Source organism: Plecotus auritus (genome assembly GCF_963455305.1).
Source record: "Plecotus auritus genome assembly, chromosome: 7".
NCBI lineage: Eukaryota > Metazoa > Chordata > Mammalia > Chiroptera > Vespertilionidae > Plecotus > Plecotus auritus.
This window is the reverse complement of record NC_137774.1, coordinates 46,351,783-46,370,260: the sequence shown is the minus strand read 5'-3', so window position 1 is coordinate 46,370,260 and position 18,478 is coordinate 46,351,783. Positions and strand designations below refer to the sequence as shown.

Here is an 18,478-nt window from a genome sequence, read left to right as displayed (position 1 = left end):
AGGACAAATTAGAAAGTCTCTTGATTTTATTTGTTAATGTTTTTTAATTTATTTTAGAGTGAGAAGGCGGGGGAGAGAGAGAGAGAGGGAGAGAGAAATATCGCTCCATTGCCTCCTGACCAGGGATCGAACCAACGACCTTTTGGTGCATGGGACAACATTCAACGAACTAAACCACACCGGCCAGGGCTATTTATGTTTTTAAATCAACTCACAGAGATGTCTAGCAAAGAACATTTTAGTAATCAAAGTAATTTTAATTACGTAAGCATCACTATTTCATGAGGAAATGTCAAACCCAGTAACACTGATTTGAAAATGAGATAAACTCAGAAGGTACATTAAACTATATTGATGTTAGCTGGGAAAGTTAAAAGACAATAAATTCTGTTTTGGCAATAAATAATATATTGACATTAAAAAAAGAATTAACTTAGTCCTCATATCCCTTTGAGGTAGGCACTGACATTAATCCCCTTTTATTTTTTAAGTTATTTTTTAATGTATTTTTATTGATTTCAGAGAGGAAGGGATAGGGAGGGAGAGAGAGAGAGAAACATCAATGATGAGAATCATTGATCAGCTGCCTCCTGCACGCCCCCTACTGGGGATGGAGCCCACCACCTGGGCACGTGCCCTTGACCGGAATTGAACCTTGGACCCTTTAGTCCGCAGGCCGACGCTCTATCCACTGACCCAAACCAGATAGAGCTTAACCCCCTTTTTACAGGTGAGGAAACTGAGGCACAAAGAATTTAGTGCCCCGGGCACTTGGCCAGGGGCAGAGCCTGGATGAGTAGCGGGCAGTGTGGGCCACACTCCCAAGCGCCTGCCGCTGGAAACTGCCTGCAGCCTGAGAGGTGGCACCTGCCCTCCCCTGCAGCACAGAGATGCAAAGGGGCAGTCCGCTGCCTCCCAGGCCTTTCCGAAGTGTCTGGACAGGTGGCTCCCTTCCCTGCTGTGGATGCTGCCACCCACCCCGAAGGTCTGGGGGTCAAGGTGAGCAGGCACAGCCCAGCACAGGCAATGCATCTCCCTGGCACAGACCAAGGGGCAATGGCTCTGTCTGAGGCTCTGTCTGTCCTCACGCTTCAGAAATGCACGGGCCTGACTCTTGGCCTCCCCAGCCACTCCGCAAGGGCTTCAGCCCCTGCTCTGCCTCCCCTCAGGAGCAGGAGCCTCTGCCTTTCCCCCAGGAGCAGCCGCCTCACTCCCAGCTCCCGATGACAATCTGTTTTATGTCCTCTGCCTCCCTGCCCATTTCTCGGCTTTCTCTCTATTCATGCGCAGTTTCCTCAGACGCTGCATTTTTTCCTATAACATCATGTCTGATCCAGACTTTCCTAAAAGCACCCTTTCACACCTCACAGCTTCCCCGGGTCGCTCCAGCTGGGCTGGACCCGCACCGAGGCCCCTCCTCCAGCAAGTGGGGGCCATCTCTGCCCCTTCCCACACCCCATTCACAGAGCCACAATACACATTTTCATATCAAAAGCCACCCCTTGCATCCCGGCCACAAATCCTTCCAGAAAGCAGACAAAATATACTCAATCAGCGATAAATAAAATAAATGGGATGCGCTCAGCACTCAAAAATATTTCTATCCCGTCCTTGTACTTTAATGTAGCATCATATCTTCCGAACGTCTGCTTCTGTTGACCTTCAGAATAATCCATTTCTATCGCCTCCTCTGGGGAGGACGGGGGCATTTCTCCACTGTCTCTGTGAAAGGCTGTCCCCTGGCCACACAAACAGGACTCTGTCCCGGGAGGCAATTGGAAGCTGACCTTCTGGGACCTTCTAACGTGACAATGAGGACGTGATGGATGGCAGTGTTCTCTGGCCCTGTTTTCAAACTGAAGCAAACACCATCTTCCTCAGCTCACAGAAAGGCCTGGGATCTCAGCTTCGGAAACAAAATAGGGGTGAGTCCGTGAGACGTGGAAGAGAAAGGGGGCCGCGGGGAGGGGCTCAGGAGGAAGCCCCCACCGCCGCAGCCGCTCCCAGTAGTTCACAGACTCAAAGGCTGGCAGACACTCCAGGGACCTCTGCTTGACCTTCTGAGCAAAAGATGGGCAGCTGAGGCCCGTGAAGAGAGGGCTGGCAAAGGCCACCCAGCTAGTGGCGGGGAGCAGCGTGGGGGAGAGAAGGTGGTCAAAACTGGAGGCTGCTTCCCCACCCCATGAAGTCTCTGCCTGAGACACCACACTGCCTGCCCTGGCCCGGGAGCACCTGCTCGTTGTCTGGGTTCTGCTGAGCCACTTGCCTGTGTGGACCAGGATCTGAGAAGCTCACAGCATCTTCTCCAAGAACAACAGAGCCAGAGCCAGCACCGTGAACCAAGACGCTGAGACCCACGGGCGGCTTTCCGGGCCTCTAACAGCTTCTACACTCTGCCCCTGGAGAAACGAATGCGGAGGTTGAAGGGAGGGCCACCCGGACTGCCTCCGGGGCCTCCACCCTATCGCTCATGTTTGCCTGGTTTCTGAGAGGAAAATGCTCCAGACGCTCACAGAGAGGGAGACTGGGTCCCTTCCTCTGAGGCCTAGGAGACAGCGAGGACCTCACTCCTATTCGCCCCCAGGCTCTCCTTGCCTCACACCAGGGCGAGAGGCAGCAACCCATCCAAGGCTGCCCAGAGCCTCCGGGGGCCTTCTGGGGGCTGTGAACTCAGAGAATATCAGAGCCAGGTGTCACTGGCCCTGGGAAAGATGAGTTAGTGCAAAGAGCTCGCTCCGCCTGCCTCCTTGCCTTCTAAGGCCTCCTATCGTGTCTGTGAAGCTGGGTTTAAATGGACTCCAGCACAGGAGTGGGAGCATTGACAGCATTTAGCAAACCCTCTGGATCTCAGTGGGATCTATCCAGCTCCAGGAACTTCATGGACAAGGACAGTCTCAGCAGAGATGTGGCTTTCTCTCCCTGACTTAAGCGCTGGGAAGGAGCCCGTCTAACTGCTCAGAGAGATGCCTGTGTACCCCAGCCCGACCCCAGGGAGATGTGCTAAGCCAACACCGACAGAATGGATCTTTGCAGAACCCCACAGAACCACCTCCACCTCCTACACTCCCATTCAAAACGCAGAAGTTTTCTCAAAAGCCTTGAACTTTCTGAATCCGTGTCAACACACCTTCTGATCCACCTGAATGAATGAGCTCAAGTGCCTTAGTGCGTCATTCTCCCACTTCCACTAGCCCCTCGCCTGTGTCACAGTTCCCACCCTTAAGAAGCTGGGTTGGAGGATGGAGAGGAGTTGAGGCAGACCCAGGAACAGAAGGACGGGGGCAGAGCCGCAAGCCCAGGCTGGGGGCCGCACCTCCACCACTTCTCCCCACAGGAAGAATGCCCTGAGCATCTCACACACACAGCAGATTTTAGAAATATAAAGGCTGCCTTCACAGCCTGAGGAGGGAGATGGTCATAGACACAGGTGAGTAAGTGCTGCCAGCCAGAGAGGACCAGGAGCTATGGGAGAACAGAGGAGGGAGTGTACCCAACAGTCCACACTGACAATGCCTTGTTTTCTGTATCCCTACTTTAATATTTTTAACTCAAGTTAATACAATTTTTTTTGCACAAAACCAAACACTACAGTAGCATAAGCATGTTGAATACTAAAAAGTAACATTTATCCCACCTTAAATACCTTAATAGAGTCATCCAGACCTTTTTCTAAGTAAGCATGTACTTAAAAGAGAAAAGGAATTAAAAACATCATATGCTCATGCTGTTTTATTTTATTAAATATTTTTATTGATTTCAGAGAGGAAGGGAGAGGGAGAGAGAGAGACATCAATGATGACAGAGAATTATTGATTGGCTGCCTCCTGCACGCCCCACACTGGGGATCGAGCCCACAACCGGAGCATGTGCCTTCAGTCCACAGGCGATGCTCTATCCACTGAGCCAAACCAGCTAGGGCTGCTCATGCTATTTTAAATCCTGCTTTTTTTCCTTACTCCTTTTAAGTCAGTAAATAAGGCACAGTATCTTAATAACCGAATCATACATATTTCACTTTATAGCTAATTAAAGGATCTAGTGTTGGACACATTTTCTGCTCCTCACTGTGTGCCGTATGGATTTTGATCCTGCAATTAACTTTTTCGTTTCCTTGTAATCCTTCCCTATTTTCCATCTCCACTTCCATCTTATCCCGAGGCCTTCTAATCTCAGACTGTCCTCTCCTGAGGAGCATGTTGGCTTTGCTTGCACAAAGAATGCATCTTCTTGCCATTTGAGGGTGCCAATTTCTAGGCACTTGCTCCTGGATCTTATGGTGTAATCATCTCCAGAGGTGGGCTCTTTCAGATTCTGTTGTTTCTCATTATTCATGGCAGTTATAGTCTACTAGAGGCCTGGTATACAGGTGGGGTCCCTCAGCCTGGCCAGCAATTGGGGCCGATCAGGGCCAATTGGGGACGCAAGAGGTTGGCCGGTGTGGGGGAGGGGTCATGGGAGGTTGGCTGTGGGAGCACACTGACCACCAGGGGGCAGCTCCTGAGTTTAGCATCTGCCCCCTGGTGGTCAGTGTGTGTCATAGTGACTGGTCAACTGGTTGTTTGGTCCTTCGGTCACTTAGGCCAGTGGTTGGCAAACTCATTAGTCAACAGAGCTAAATATCAACAGTACAATGATTGAAATTTCTTTTGAGAGACAAATTTTTTAAACTTAAACTTCTTCTAATGTAACTTCTTCAAAATAGACTCGCCCAGGCCGTGGTATTTTGTGGAAGAGCCACACTCAAGGGGCCAAAGAGCCGCATGTGGCTCGCGAACCGCAGTTTGCCCACCACTGGCTTAGGCTTTTATATATATAGTATATAGATAAGGCTGCTGGGGACACTCTATTAGCAAATTCTGAACCATTGCTCCTAAGAGAAATACAGAGTTAGGTTCCTGCAAGCCTCTGGTCACATCTTCACACATCGATCAATACTGAACCTCGTTTTATGTGTGTTCCTATTTAAAGACACCTTATTTTACACACACTGCTGCTTCACATGGAAGTCACGGCCAACAGCAGCCTAACTCATGCCTGAGGGAAGCCTATCTAACACGCATGTTTTTTTCTCCGTGAGGCACATCACAGCCTCTTGTGCCTTGGGACATTAGACAGAGCCACACATGTGGGGCCATTTTAAACAGTGACATCATCAAGAAAAAGCATGAAAGTTCAGAAAACACACCGAGCTGAAACAAGAGGGCAGAGCCTGGCCCGGCTCCCCCTCAGCTGGGGACGTGCACATGGCTGACCCAGGTTCCTAGCTGCCCTGCTCAGCCCACGGTCACTGGGAAAGGACCACGCATCTTGTTTTGGGGGTCATAAATAGTTACGTGAGTAACGTGGCAAATATGAACTCCACAAATAATGAAGGTCAGCGGTGCCATTCCTTCTCCTTGGTTCTGTTCTATTTTCTCAGTGGGTCCTATTTGTTTTCCCTTTACTTATCTTCAAAAGGGCAGAATCTGTAAAGTTTAACATCTGGGAAGGGACAGAGCAGCCCGCCCTTGGCTCCGTCTTGCCCACTTCTGCAGGGGTACAGTCACCTGCTCAACTCCACCACAAGGGACAGGGTTAACAGCCACTTCCAAGGTGCTGCATGGCTTATACCTGCTCACCCAAGGGTATTCCTTTATTCCCACCACCTGTCTTCTGGGACTGTGAATCCGATAACCTACATGCCCAACAAGTACAACTCTTCCTGTCTGGGGGAATGGTACCTCCCAGAATACACGCCTCTCTCAGAAAGTACTCTTTCTCCTCTACACCCTCCCAGCACTGCACCCCACACACACTCACACATGAGCACAGACATCCTGCTGTTAGCTAGTTGTTCCCTGGGATTCATGGAGTTTGCCTAACGTAGTGGGTTGAATAGTCCAAAAATATATGTCCATGTCCTAATTCCCAGTGCCTGTGAATGTGACCCTACGTAGATGTAATTAAATGAAGGATCTTGATGTGAGATTATCCTGGATTTAGGGTAAGGAGGAGACACAGAGTCACACAGAAGGGAAGGCCGTGTGAAAAAAGGAAGCAGAGTCTGGAGCTCTGTGTCTCTGAGCGTTGCCAGCAGCCACAGACACTAGGAGAGAGGCATGGACCAAATCCTCCCTCAGAGCCTCCAGAAGAAACGACACTGCCAGCACTTTGATTTTGGGTTTCTGGCCTCCTGACTGTGGAAAAATAAATGTCTGTTGTTCTAAGCCACCAGGCTGAGTTAATCTCTCACAGCAGCCCTGGGAAACCAACACACCTAGATTCAGAAAGATGATGGAGGTGGGGAGAGGGGAAGGCGTCTGCTCTGCCCACCTCCAGGGGCAGCAGCTAAAGGGATTTCGGGTTTTCTCACTGATATAGAAGCTGACATTCTGAGCCCAGCCGCTCAGATGGTGGGAAAGCATCATTCTGCCCTCATTCAAACATTGGCATGAAGCAAAACGGGGTCAGAGGACACAAAGGACAAGGAAAAATGACAATGACGGACTAGGAGAAGATAATGGCACCACATATAACAAAGAATTGTATCCAGAATACATAAAGAACACCAACAAGTAAACAAGAAAAGACAACCCAAAAGAGAGAGCGTGCACGCGTGCACGCACACACACACACACACACACACACACGAGTGCGTGCAATGAGTGTTCACGTTACAGAAAGGAAACCTGAATAGCCAACCTCACTAATAATCAGACATATGCAAATTAAAACAGCAATGTAAATGTAAACAATACACCCACTGGACTGGCAAAAATCTACAACTCTGATAATGTCCAGTGTTAGCTAAAATGGGGAAATGAAAACTTCCATGTAGAGCTGTTAGGAACTGGAGATTCACCTTAGCAATCTGACAAATATTGCTGGAAATAGCCAAGCAATTCTGCATCTCGGTGCCCATCCTGGAGAAATCTCACACAACCCCAGGAAGCACAGGCAGAGCTGCTGATGGCAGCAATGTTTACAGTAAGAAAACACTGGGGGCAGGCTGCATAGCCATCAATAGGAAATGGACAAATGATTTGCAGCTTGTTTATACAATGTCCTATCATATGACCCTGAAAAATGAATGAAGTAGAGCCTGATGAAGCAACATGGATCCATCTCAAAAACACAGCAAATTGCAAAAACACATCTAGCGTGACAGCCTTTAGATAAACTCATTAACTCATAAACAACCCTCTGTGTTATGCACAGACACACATACGTAGTAAAAGTTGAAAAATATGGAAAGATAAATCGACTCTACTATTTGTCTCTGGGAAGAGGGGAGTTTCATGGAATGAAAAGGAAAATGAGAGGTACTTCAAAGGTACTGTACCAATGACGTTCTCTTATTTAAAAAAAAAAAAGTTAAAAGAAAGACATGGAAGAATGTATGTGAGATAAAGTGTTCTGAGAATGCCAGAGGACAGAGACTTCCACCTCCTTCTACCTGAAAGTGGTGGCTCTGGGGCTTTGAAAGATAAATGTGGGAGGGCGGGGGAGTGAGCAGCGAGAGTACCAGTGACTGAGATCTTCGCATCTGCTCAGAACCCCCTTCTGTGTGGCTTGCTCTGGGCCCTGTGTGCCCCAGGTGCCAGGGCCCAGGAGCCCCAGGGCTGGCTCCTCCCATCCCAGCAGCATGGGCTTGGATAAGAACACAGTGCACCACCAAGAGCACGTCATGGAACATCCAGGTGTCATCAACAAACCAGATGTCCCCACCAGAACTGCAGCTCCATTATTTCAAAATGCATGATTATGATGGCAGTGATTTGCTTGACGGCCTAGAACTATCCACAGCCATCGCTCATGTCCATAAGGAGGAGGGGAATGAGCAGGCACTACTGATGAGTGAAGAGGAACTGGTTAACTTAATAGATGGTGTTTTAAGAAAGGATACAAGAACAATGATGGATGCAACCACAACCCTGAATTTGCAAAATCACTACAGTAGACACTTTGTGACCATCTCTTAGTTGTTATGCAAAAGTGCCCCATTATAAGGTGATTGAACACCTCTGGTAATACAGAATAATTCATTTCCAACTACTGCTGAAGTACTTTGGTCAAAAACTTAATAATTGTTACACTGAGATAAGAAGGAGAAATAAAAGAGAAGTGAATGGGACATGCTGTAGTCCCCAAGTACAGTTAAATCTCCTGTTGGACAAGGGTTCGGTTAAAGAATCTTTTCAAGACTGTTGCTAACTGGAGCCAAGTGCTCGGGAACAGGCCTGGAGAACACTGCTGTTCTCTCGGTTTAACTCATGATACCTGAAAAGCAAGACGAGCTTTGCCAAGTGGACAGACACCCTTTCAGTAACAGGGAAGGGATGGAATGAACGCCAAACGTTGCCTCTTGTGGGTCCTGTCTCTTCAGGTAACATGGTCAGTAATCTGTAACATTGCCCTGGCCTACGTGATCACTTGCCTTGGGTACGTGAGTATACACAGATGTCAAACATGGAGCTCAGCCAGCCACAGAGTCCGTATCTTCTGGCATTTTGGATATGACACAACACTGACCTGAGTGATTAACCTTTTTCAGTTTTTCAGTATGTTATGAAACTACTGCCATATCCTTCAATTTTATTTCTTTTATGTCTTCTTTAACCTGAGAGAGACCTTGAATTTTTTTTAATATATATATTTTTTTATTGATTTCAGAGAAGAAGGGATAGGGAGAAAGAGATAGAAACATCAATGATAAGGGAGAATCATCCATTGGCTGCCCCTGCACGCCCCACATTGGGGATTGAGCCCGCAACCTGACCGGGAATTGAACTGTGACCTCCTGGCTCATAGGTTGACGCTCAACCACTGAGTCACGCCATCTGGGTGAGAACGAATTTAAAAGTGTTCTCTAAACAATAGCAATGTTTTAGCTCTCTTAATATTTCTATATAACTCCTGTTTCTAGGGTTTCACTTTGCAGTTTAAAAACTTAGGAATACAAGGATTCATCCCTTTTGCTGATACAGCGGGGATAAAACTACTAGCTGCTGTAGCCTCAGTGAGAAGTGAAAAGGTCACTCAGCAAGCACAGTGATTAGCCAAATACAACCTGATACAAGTTATATTTGGAAGGAGTGTTGTTTAAATGACCTCTTCTAGCCTAAATACGTGAATTCTTTCAGATCAGGGAAGATTAGAAAAAAGCCTAAAAACTCTTAGCAGTGTGACTCTCAATAGTGATTGAAAAGGAGAAGCAGCAGCAAATTGTAATTTGGTTTACTGAGTGTGATGGACATGCTGTGATATAAAATCTAAAATGATAATTGAATGGGAGGAAACTGCATCAATCTTTCTGTAAGAAGTATAGAGACTTATTTTCTTTATTAAAGTATCCTTATAAGAAAACATGTATTAGTAAAAATGGCTTCGTATGTCAAACATTTGTGAAATTAGAGCTAAATGGTAAACTACCCTTGTAAAATCTATTTTGAAAAATTTATATAATGAATTCTGGATATATGACAAATAGAACTGATGGAACAAAAAAAAATAAAGATAAATAGGTGGGGTTGGGAGTTGGGTCTGAGAATAACTTCCATAGTACCTACTCCTGCTCATTTGGGTATTCTCGGCCAGTCTCATTTGCTATGTTTACTTAATAATGCCTTATGTTCTCAAATTTTAATATAGAAGTAAAGGAGTTGAACACTCTATCTTTCAAGGCAAAACTACAGAGGTAGTAGCTGTGTGGCTGCGAATTGCTGGATCAACATCCAAGGGCTGGAGAGCTGGAAACCCTTCTCAGACTCCCTTGCAGCTGGTTCTGTGTGTGATTTGGGCTTTGCCAATTAGGGTTTCATGTGAATCAGCAGGAGACAGCCAGGGCAAAGGCAAGGTGGGGCGTGGTTCCATGGGATGAGCTATGTGGAAGGTGTGGTTCTAGAGATGGCTCCACTACTGGGTTCTGAAACTTCCTGATTGTGGCAGGCAGCAGTTCCCTTGGTGGGCTTGTTCTTGGGGTGCTTTGGTGATTTGAAGCTTTTTCTTCAGCCCTCCCAACAATTCTGAGAGTTATCTAAATTATTAAATGAATCCTTTTCTGCTTAAGTTAGTGGATTCTGTTACTTGTAGGTAAGAACCCTGACCATGGCAAGTTCACCGAATGTTTCTTATTATCAAGCCCATGGTCTTTGACTACATGTTTTTTTCTCGTTAGCCCACAGTCCCTGTGCTAAGATTTCTTGCCACTATGATTAAACCATTTTTGACAAATAAATTAACCAATGAATAAATGAGTTTCAAGCATTTATGACACACAGCAGAAAGAAAACATCCGAAAGATAATGTTAGGCCAGGGTTTGGCAAGGTTTTTAATGTAAAGGACCAGATAGTGAACATTATTGGCTTTGCAGGCCATACCATTTCTGTCTCAGTAACTCAACTCTGCCCTTGTAGTATGAAAACAGCCATGGACAGTATGCAAACAAGTAAGTGTGGCTGTGTTCCAATAAAACTTTATTTACAAACATAGCTGGCTGGCTGGATTTTACCCATAGACCATAGTTTGCCAAGCACCCCCCCGCCCCACCATCAGTTAAAAGAACAATAAACCAATCACCAAGTGACCCTAACCTGTGGGGAAGTAGGGACAAGTCAGCCATCCCCTGGCCATCTACGTCCCATTCCCAGCTGAATGAGCCACAGATCTAATCCAGTGTCCACATGTTTACTCAGGACTCCTCCCCACTCCAGACTTTCTCTTTCTCTTCAAATGTGTAGTCTGCAAACAATCATAACTAAGGAGATAGTGTCCATATGTCCTTCATTTTGGTTTTTTTGGCAACAGCATAAATCACACTTACTTGAGCATTTAGGATTCTTTTCTCTCAACTGGCTAAAATATACAGAATTTCCATTTCAGCCTTTATAATTAAAATACAATTAAAATGCATATGGAAACTTAAACTGATTCAGACATTAGCATTTATACTATAAAATGTCTTCATGAACTTTAACATATGATAATAATAACCAAACAGATTTGGCACTTATCAGGATAACTTCTGCACCAGAACCATAAAATTTGGACAATGTCAGAAATACAAAATGTACCACAGTTTCACCTAATTTCCCTAGTGTAAATAAGTGTGATGGTGGAGTCGCATGGGCCTTGGTCCAAATTCCTTCTCTTCCTTCATCTACATGAGTGACTGAGAGCACATCACCTCTCCTCCTGAGCCACCTCTCTTCCTGAGCCACCTCTCTTCCTGAGCCTTGGTTTCTGTTTTATTTGAGTGTGTGGTTGGTGTGACAAGTGAGATAGCCTGCACAGATCCCAGTAAATGCCTGAAAAATGGTCAGTGCTGTGATGATGATGACAGAACAAAATATGATTTGAAATGTCAGCAACTAGATGGCAAATTGGTGATCAGAACCAAGCCCACAGCATTTCGGGAATTCAGCTCTGATTTAACTCTGAGGCAGGTCTCCATCTTCACAATTCTACCATCTATATATATATAAAAGGCTAATAAGCAAAGTGTCCCCTCAGGAGTTTGACCAGGAGAACGGGAGTTCAATTGCTCACTATGACGTGCACTAACCAATAGGGGGTGGTGCCGAACATGGCAGGTGACTAGCGGCAGCAGTGGCAGTGTGCGGGCAATAAGGGAAGGAAGAGGCGGAGAGGTGGGGAGGCTGGGAACCTTATTGGCCCTGATCACAGGCCAGGCCTAGGGATCCTACCCATGCACAAATTACGTGCATCGGGCCTCTAGTCCTTCCGTAATAGCTCACGCAAAACTTCAGTCTCCAGGATACAAAATGCAAATGGAAAGACAAATCCTCAGTACCAAGAGTCAGGTCCTAACTCTGCCCCATCTCACCTACACAGCAGGTAGAAAGTCCCACCTCTGCAATTAAGCACCTGTGGGATCACAGACAAGCCGCTTCACCTCTCTGTGGCCCATTCAGCGCTTCTCATGTGAATCTGGAGAGTCTTGTTAAAATGCAGGTTCTGATTCAGTGGGTCTGAGGTGGGGCCCAATAATTTGCCTTGCTAACAAGTTCCCAGGGGTGTTGAGGCATCCTCAGGCCACACTTTGGGAACCACTGATCTAGAAAGTCTCTTGGTTCCCCGCCCCCTCACACTCAGACTAGCATGCTTTGATCAGAACACTAGGACATGTCTACTCATCATTCATTCTTTTTCCTTCTCTTCAACCCTCTCCCCTTTTTCTCTGTGTGGCCTCCTTATCTCTCCCACCCATGGGTTGGGGTACGGGATTCCCACAGTTCCTAAAGACCCAGAGATAGGTTGGCTGTTCTCCATCAATAGCATGGAGGAAGGAGTTGGGGGGATAGAAAAAGAAAGGTACAGAAGGAGAGAGGCAGGGAGGGAGGGAGGGAGGAAAGGGGAGAGAGAACCAAAAAAAAACACAAAAAACTTCTTAGGGACAAACTCTGTTTCTCCTTAGCCTGGAGCCCTTGCCCCCACCCCTCTCTCCATGCAGAAGGCAGGAATAATATTAAGGAACTCCCACGTCTCCATAGATTTATAACAAAACCATCAAAGTAGGAAAAATTATTCTGGGTGAATGCCACCTACATCCACCTGCCGACTGAGAACATTCTTTCCTCGGCCCAAAAATGTTCTTAAGCCTTTCCGGGCTCCAGATCCTCCAGTGAAGGCCCAGAGAGGTGGCTGGCTGCCTACAAGACAAGTCTGGGTGGGGCTGGGGAGAGGAAGAGCCGACTTCCTAGGCCCCGGCAGACAGAGTGGCCTGAGCTGACCAGCCAGAGGCTGGCCCAGAAGTCCAGGTGTCAGGAGGAACCTTTTCCAGGATCCCTGTCCCTGCTGGTCAATGAATCACATGGCGCCTCCCACTACCAAGTGGACACTCAGAACAAAACACCTGGCCGCACAGCTGCCCAGGGTTCCAACCTAGATGGGAAGCATGAGCTCTGCCCCCAATGGGCCTTGGGTCCAGGGTGCTTCCCCGGGACCCACATGGTCAGCAGGGCCTCTACTGCCACAGTAGCCCTGGCGACAGGTCCCCCACCCTTGCCCCACTTGGAGGCACAGACTGCGATCCGGGCCTGGCCCTGTAGCGCCGAGGAATGTGACTCTGACTGAAATGTCCTGTGGGCAGTGGGCCCTGGCTGGCCCATCAGGACTGTGGTTCCAACCTCTCGCTCCACAGAACAGTCCCACATGGGAATTCCTGCCTGTCCCAGGCCAAATGCCTCCTGACGCCTCCTGTCTCCAGGACCTGACGGGAATGCTGCCCTGAGCTCAGAAACCAGCCAGACCAGGGTGCTGGGCCAGCAAGACAGAAGTTCATTCTGGCTGGCATGAGCACCCTCAAATGTGCCAGTTTCAACATGCCAGCCTGCTTGCCCGATGATTCTGACCCTATTGTTACCTCCAAGGTCGCATGGGGCCTTCTCCATCCGTCGGGACGTTTTCAGAGCCCCTCTCACCCAAGCTCCCTCCCTGCGCTCAGCAGCGGCACTGCCTGCTAGAGCTTCACACTGGCCCCTCATCAGAGCTGGCATTGTGCTGTCAATAATTATTTATAACTAGAGGCCTGGTGCATGAAATGTGTGCACTCAGGGAAGTGGGGTTCCTCAGCCCAGCCTGCGCCCTCTTGCAGTCCAGGGGCCCTCGGGGGATGTCTGACTGCCGGCTTAGGCCGCGGGGAGCCTTCTGGCTGAGCAGCACTCCTGCGTTGAGCATCTGCCCCCTGGTGGTCAGTGCATGTCATAGTGACTGGTTGTTCCGCCATTCGGTCAATTTGCATATTAGCCTTTTATTATATAGGATCATTTACTTTTTTTATTTTAGTAAAATATACACAACAGAATCTACCATGTTAACCATTTTTTAATGTCACAACTAAGCGGCATTAAATACACCCACAATGTTGTGCAACAATCACCACCATGTCATTCCCAGAACTTTTTCATCTTCTCAAACTGAAATTTCATACCTATTAAACACTAACATCCCCATTCCTCCCCAACCCCCCACCCCCTAACAACCACCACTCTACTACTCTCTCTCTCTATGAATTGGACTCCTCTATGAACCTCACATAAGTGGAATCACACAGTATTTATCCTCTTGTGTCTGGCTTATTTCATTTAGCATAATGTCTTTAAGGTTCCTCCATGAATAGCATGTGTCAGAATTTCCTACCTTTTTAAGGCTGGATAATATCCCATTGTATGTATGTATGTGTATATATTAGTGTGTGTGTGTGTGTGTGTGTGTGTGTGTGTGTTTTCATTCATCTGTCAACGGACACTTGGGTTGCTTCCACCTTTTAGCTAATGTTAATAATGCTGCTATGAACATGGATGCACAAATATCGATTCAAGTCCCTGCTTTCAATTCTTTTGGATATACTAGTATACCCTGTCAATTACTTTTTAACGTGTTCTTGACATATAATATTTGTCAGAAAATTGCTCAGGTAAGTGTATTGTCCGTGGAATTTTCCCAAACTGAACATGTCCGTGTAACAGCACCCAGATCAAGAGCCACTTCCCCAGAGGGCCCTTCGTGTCACCACCACCCCAGACAGCCACTACCCTCCATCCAACCAGGGAAACCGATATCCTGTCTTCTAAAAGCATGCATTCGCTTAGTTTGCCTGTTTCTACACTTCACATAAGTGGAATCATATAGTGTGTGTCTGGCTTTTTTTACTCAGCATCACGTTTGTGAGGTTCAGCCAGCTGTTGCATGTAGCTGTGGGTTATTCACACTCATTCTTGTATGGCATTCCATTGGATGGTACATCACATTTTATTTTTCTATTTTATTGTGGATGGGTATCTATGACCAGAGTCCAGGTTGGGACTCTTACAGACAGTGTTTCTATGTCTCTTGGTAGTATAGGTACACATTTCTTATGGGTACTCATCTAGCAGTGGAAACTGCTGGGTCGTATGTGTACACATATCCACATTAGTAGATAAAGCCAAACAATTTTCCAAAATAATTGTACCACTTTACATCCTGCCAGCAGAGTATTCAGCCAGTACTTGATATTCTCTTTTTCATTTTAACCACTTGGGCAAATAGTAGTGAAAGTGTCTTGTGCTTTAAATTCACTCATCCCTGATGACTCAGGAAGCTGAGCATCTTGTCATGTCTATTGTTTTCTCTTATGTTTGAGGGACAGCTCACAAACGTCTGATAAGAAGACACAGCAGGGTTCTCAGTGCCGTCTCCATGCCTCTCAGGCAGTCAGGTCCCATGATAAAATCTAGGTACGTTCGCCTCTCACCTGGCCAGGTCACTGTCACAGGTTCTGGCCTGGATTCGACACAACTGGCCTGCTCCCAAAGCACTGTTTGCTCATAACAGTGTCCCCAGGGCCAGGCCTTTTGCCAAGAGAGCCAGATGTCACTGGGTCGGCATGTGTAAAAGCCAACAAATAACAAGTGTGCAATTCTTAGGAACAACAAACCACAAATATGGAGAATTCCGCAATCAGTACAGGAACTAAGAGTAACCCATGCCTGGTCTTGCTCAAGAATCATGCCAATCAACTCCCTGAGCTAGACCTGATCTGTTGGTCTATCCCAAGTCAGTCTGACTCCATCTAGCAAGTATTTATGGAGGCCCTGCTATGCGCCAAGCATTGAGCCGGAGACATGGAAGACGGTCCTAGCCCTCAGAGCATATGGTCTACAAGAACGTAACTGTTAGGAAAAATGTGATCAACGTTGCAAGTAAGACATGAATATAATGTAAGCAGGACATGATGAATTTAATGGAGAAAAAAATGTCTGGTTATAGAGAATCAAGGAGGCTTCATGGAGGAAGAGAAGTTTGAGGTAGACTCAGAACAATGGATAGAGTATTTCAACAACTGGAAACTGGAAGGGAAGGCCCTCCAGATGGGGAACAGCATGAATTAAAACAGGCTGGGGAAGTGGAGGTTAAATGGCTAGAGAAAGTTTCAGCTTGGCATGAAAAATGACAAAGGCAAAAATCTTGGAAGAAAGATACGGACATGTCATAAAAGTTAACTTTTGGATTAAATACACACAAACACACACACACACACACACACACACACACATGCATAATTAAATGGCAAATGCCACAATGGAAAAATATTATTTGCATCATAAGGTAGACAAAGGGAGTTGTTTACATGAATTCTAGAAATCCATATAATGAGCCATTAAAATGATGATGTAGAGCTATATACTGGCCAGTTCAGATATTTATGACATATTGCTGAGCAGAAAATGCAGTCCCTAAATGGCACAGGGCAAAATGTATGCACAATTACATACAGCAAGGTGTCTTGAAGGACTGTCATCAAAATATAAGTGGTGATTTTTCTCAGTTGAAAAGGATTACTCAATAACTTTTTCTTCTTATTTTTTCTACATCGTATAATATTTGAAAAATAATATAGATATTAAATTGAGAAAAAAGAAATTCAACCTTTACAAATATGATATGTGATAATTATTTTACCTAATACACATGCAAAACATTTTTTATAATAACTATTGTGGGCAAAAGTCTGAAGAATTTTCATATGTTTTTGGTAGAAACACGATTGCTTTGATCTTTTTGGAAAGCAAATTTAAATAGAAAATATGCTTACCCTTTGACCCAGAAATTTCACCTGTAGGAATTTATTATAAATAAATTATGAATTTATACAAATCTACATCTAGGACGTTCCTTATAGAATTTTGTAATAGATAAATAGATAGGGAGGCAGGGAGAGAAGCAGGAGGGAGGGAGTAAGTAGATGAGGAGCAGAAAATCAGCAAAGGAGAGCAAAGGCTTATATTTATACAGATGTTCACTGTAACTGTTTTTGTTACAGCAAAAGACTGGAAAAACCTAAATACACTGAACACTGTATAAATAATGTTGCCTGCATTCATATGTGCTGGTTTAGAAAGATTGCCACAATATATGAAGTGAAAAAAGCACTAAATTGTATGAATAGTGTGATTCTGTTTGTGTAAAAAAAATACAAAGATATATATTCATATATCCTGGTATATGCATTGAACATATCTGGAAGGATACAAAAATGTTGCCTTTCTCAAAGTGAGCAAGGATTTGGTGTGAGAGGGAGATACTTTTTATTATAATGTTTGCTTTTTTTTGCTTTTGAATTTTTACTTTTGTAGTGCTTAAAATGTTTTCCACACTCAATTAAAACAATGGTTAAAAAAAAAAAAAAGAAAGAAAGAAGGGGGAGAGGAATCACTTTTGGAAGTAGATCCAGTGATAGCAGAAATAACTGATAACAGCTTTTGAACAAGAGAAAAGATACAAGGAAAGTTTCAGTAAGTCACTAATCCAAGAGAAAGAGAAGGGAAATGTGAGAAAAAATAGAAGTTTGGGGCCCATAGCCAAATAGATATGTAATACCCATTTATCCCTGGCAATATTACTGTATTATAAAACGATGTTTAATTATGTGCTAACAATGACTCTGAAACATCAAAATAAAATTAGCTTAACACTCTTTCAGCAGAGACATTTGAAACACTAGAGACATTCCCACTTAACTCAGAATTAAGAAAAAGGTGCCTGCTGTCATTCCCATTGTTTAAAGTTGTTCTGAGTGGTATAGCCAATGCAATAAGACAAGAAAAGAGAATGAATGACAGAAAGCATTGAAAAGAAACAGAAGATGCTAGTAGGATGCTATAATGGAGTACCATAAAACCCAGGAAGACTGCCCCTCAGTTTAGTAAGCAGGACGTTTACTAAATAAATACATGAGAAATTGCCCTGGTCAGTTTTTCTCAGTGGTTTGAGCATCAGCCCTGGGACTGAAGGGTTGAAGGGTCGATTCCAGTCAAGAGCACATACCTTGGTTACAGGCTCAACCCCCGGCCCTGGTCAGGGTGTGTGCAGGAGGCAACCAATCAATGTGTCTCTCTCACATCAGTGTTTCTCTCTCTGTCTCTCCCTCTCCCTCCCACCCTTTCTGAAAAATCAATGGGGAAAAGAAAAATCCTCAGGTGAAGATTAACAAAATCCCATATAATAAAACCCTAATATGCAAATCGACCAAACTACGGAATGGCCGGTCGCTATGATGCACACTGACCACCAGGGGGCAGACACTCAATGCAGGAGCTGCCCCCTGGTGGTCAGTGTGCTCCCACAGGGGGAGTGCTGCTCAGCCAGAAGCCAAGCTCATGGCTGGCAAGCACAGCAGCGGTGGCTGGAGCCTCTCCCATCTCCGTGGCAGGCAGACATCCCGCAAAGGGTCCCAGAATGCGAGAGGGCACAGGCTGGGCTGAGGGACGCCCCCCTCTGCCCCCAATGCACAAATGTCATGCACTGGGTGGGCCTCTAGTAATAATAATAAAATACATGAAAATCCATTTCTTTTATATATACCAACAGCAAACAATTAGGAAATATACTGGGGAAAGATAGCATTCACCTGGACTGCAAACAATTCAAAATGCCCAGGTGTCAAGAAATGTACAGGGACCTACCTATATGGGAAAACCATGTGAACATCTGATG

General features: G+C 45.6%; 1 protein-coding gene and 1 pseudogene across 3 annotated transcripts in view; one reads left to right on the top strand and one right to left on the bottom strand.

Moving 5' to 3' along the window:
* NTN1 (netrin 1) overlaps nt 1-18,478 on the bottom strand; it is a 181,352-nt gene that overhangs the window by 97,883 nt on the left and 64,991 nt on the right. The window lies entirely within an intron of this gene.
* LOC308252946 (multiple coagulation factor deficiency protein 2-like) lies at nt 7,667-7,939 on the top strand (annotated as a pseudogene). The gene has a single exon. The product of its transcript is annotated as a multiple coagulation factor deficiency protein 2-like (transcript).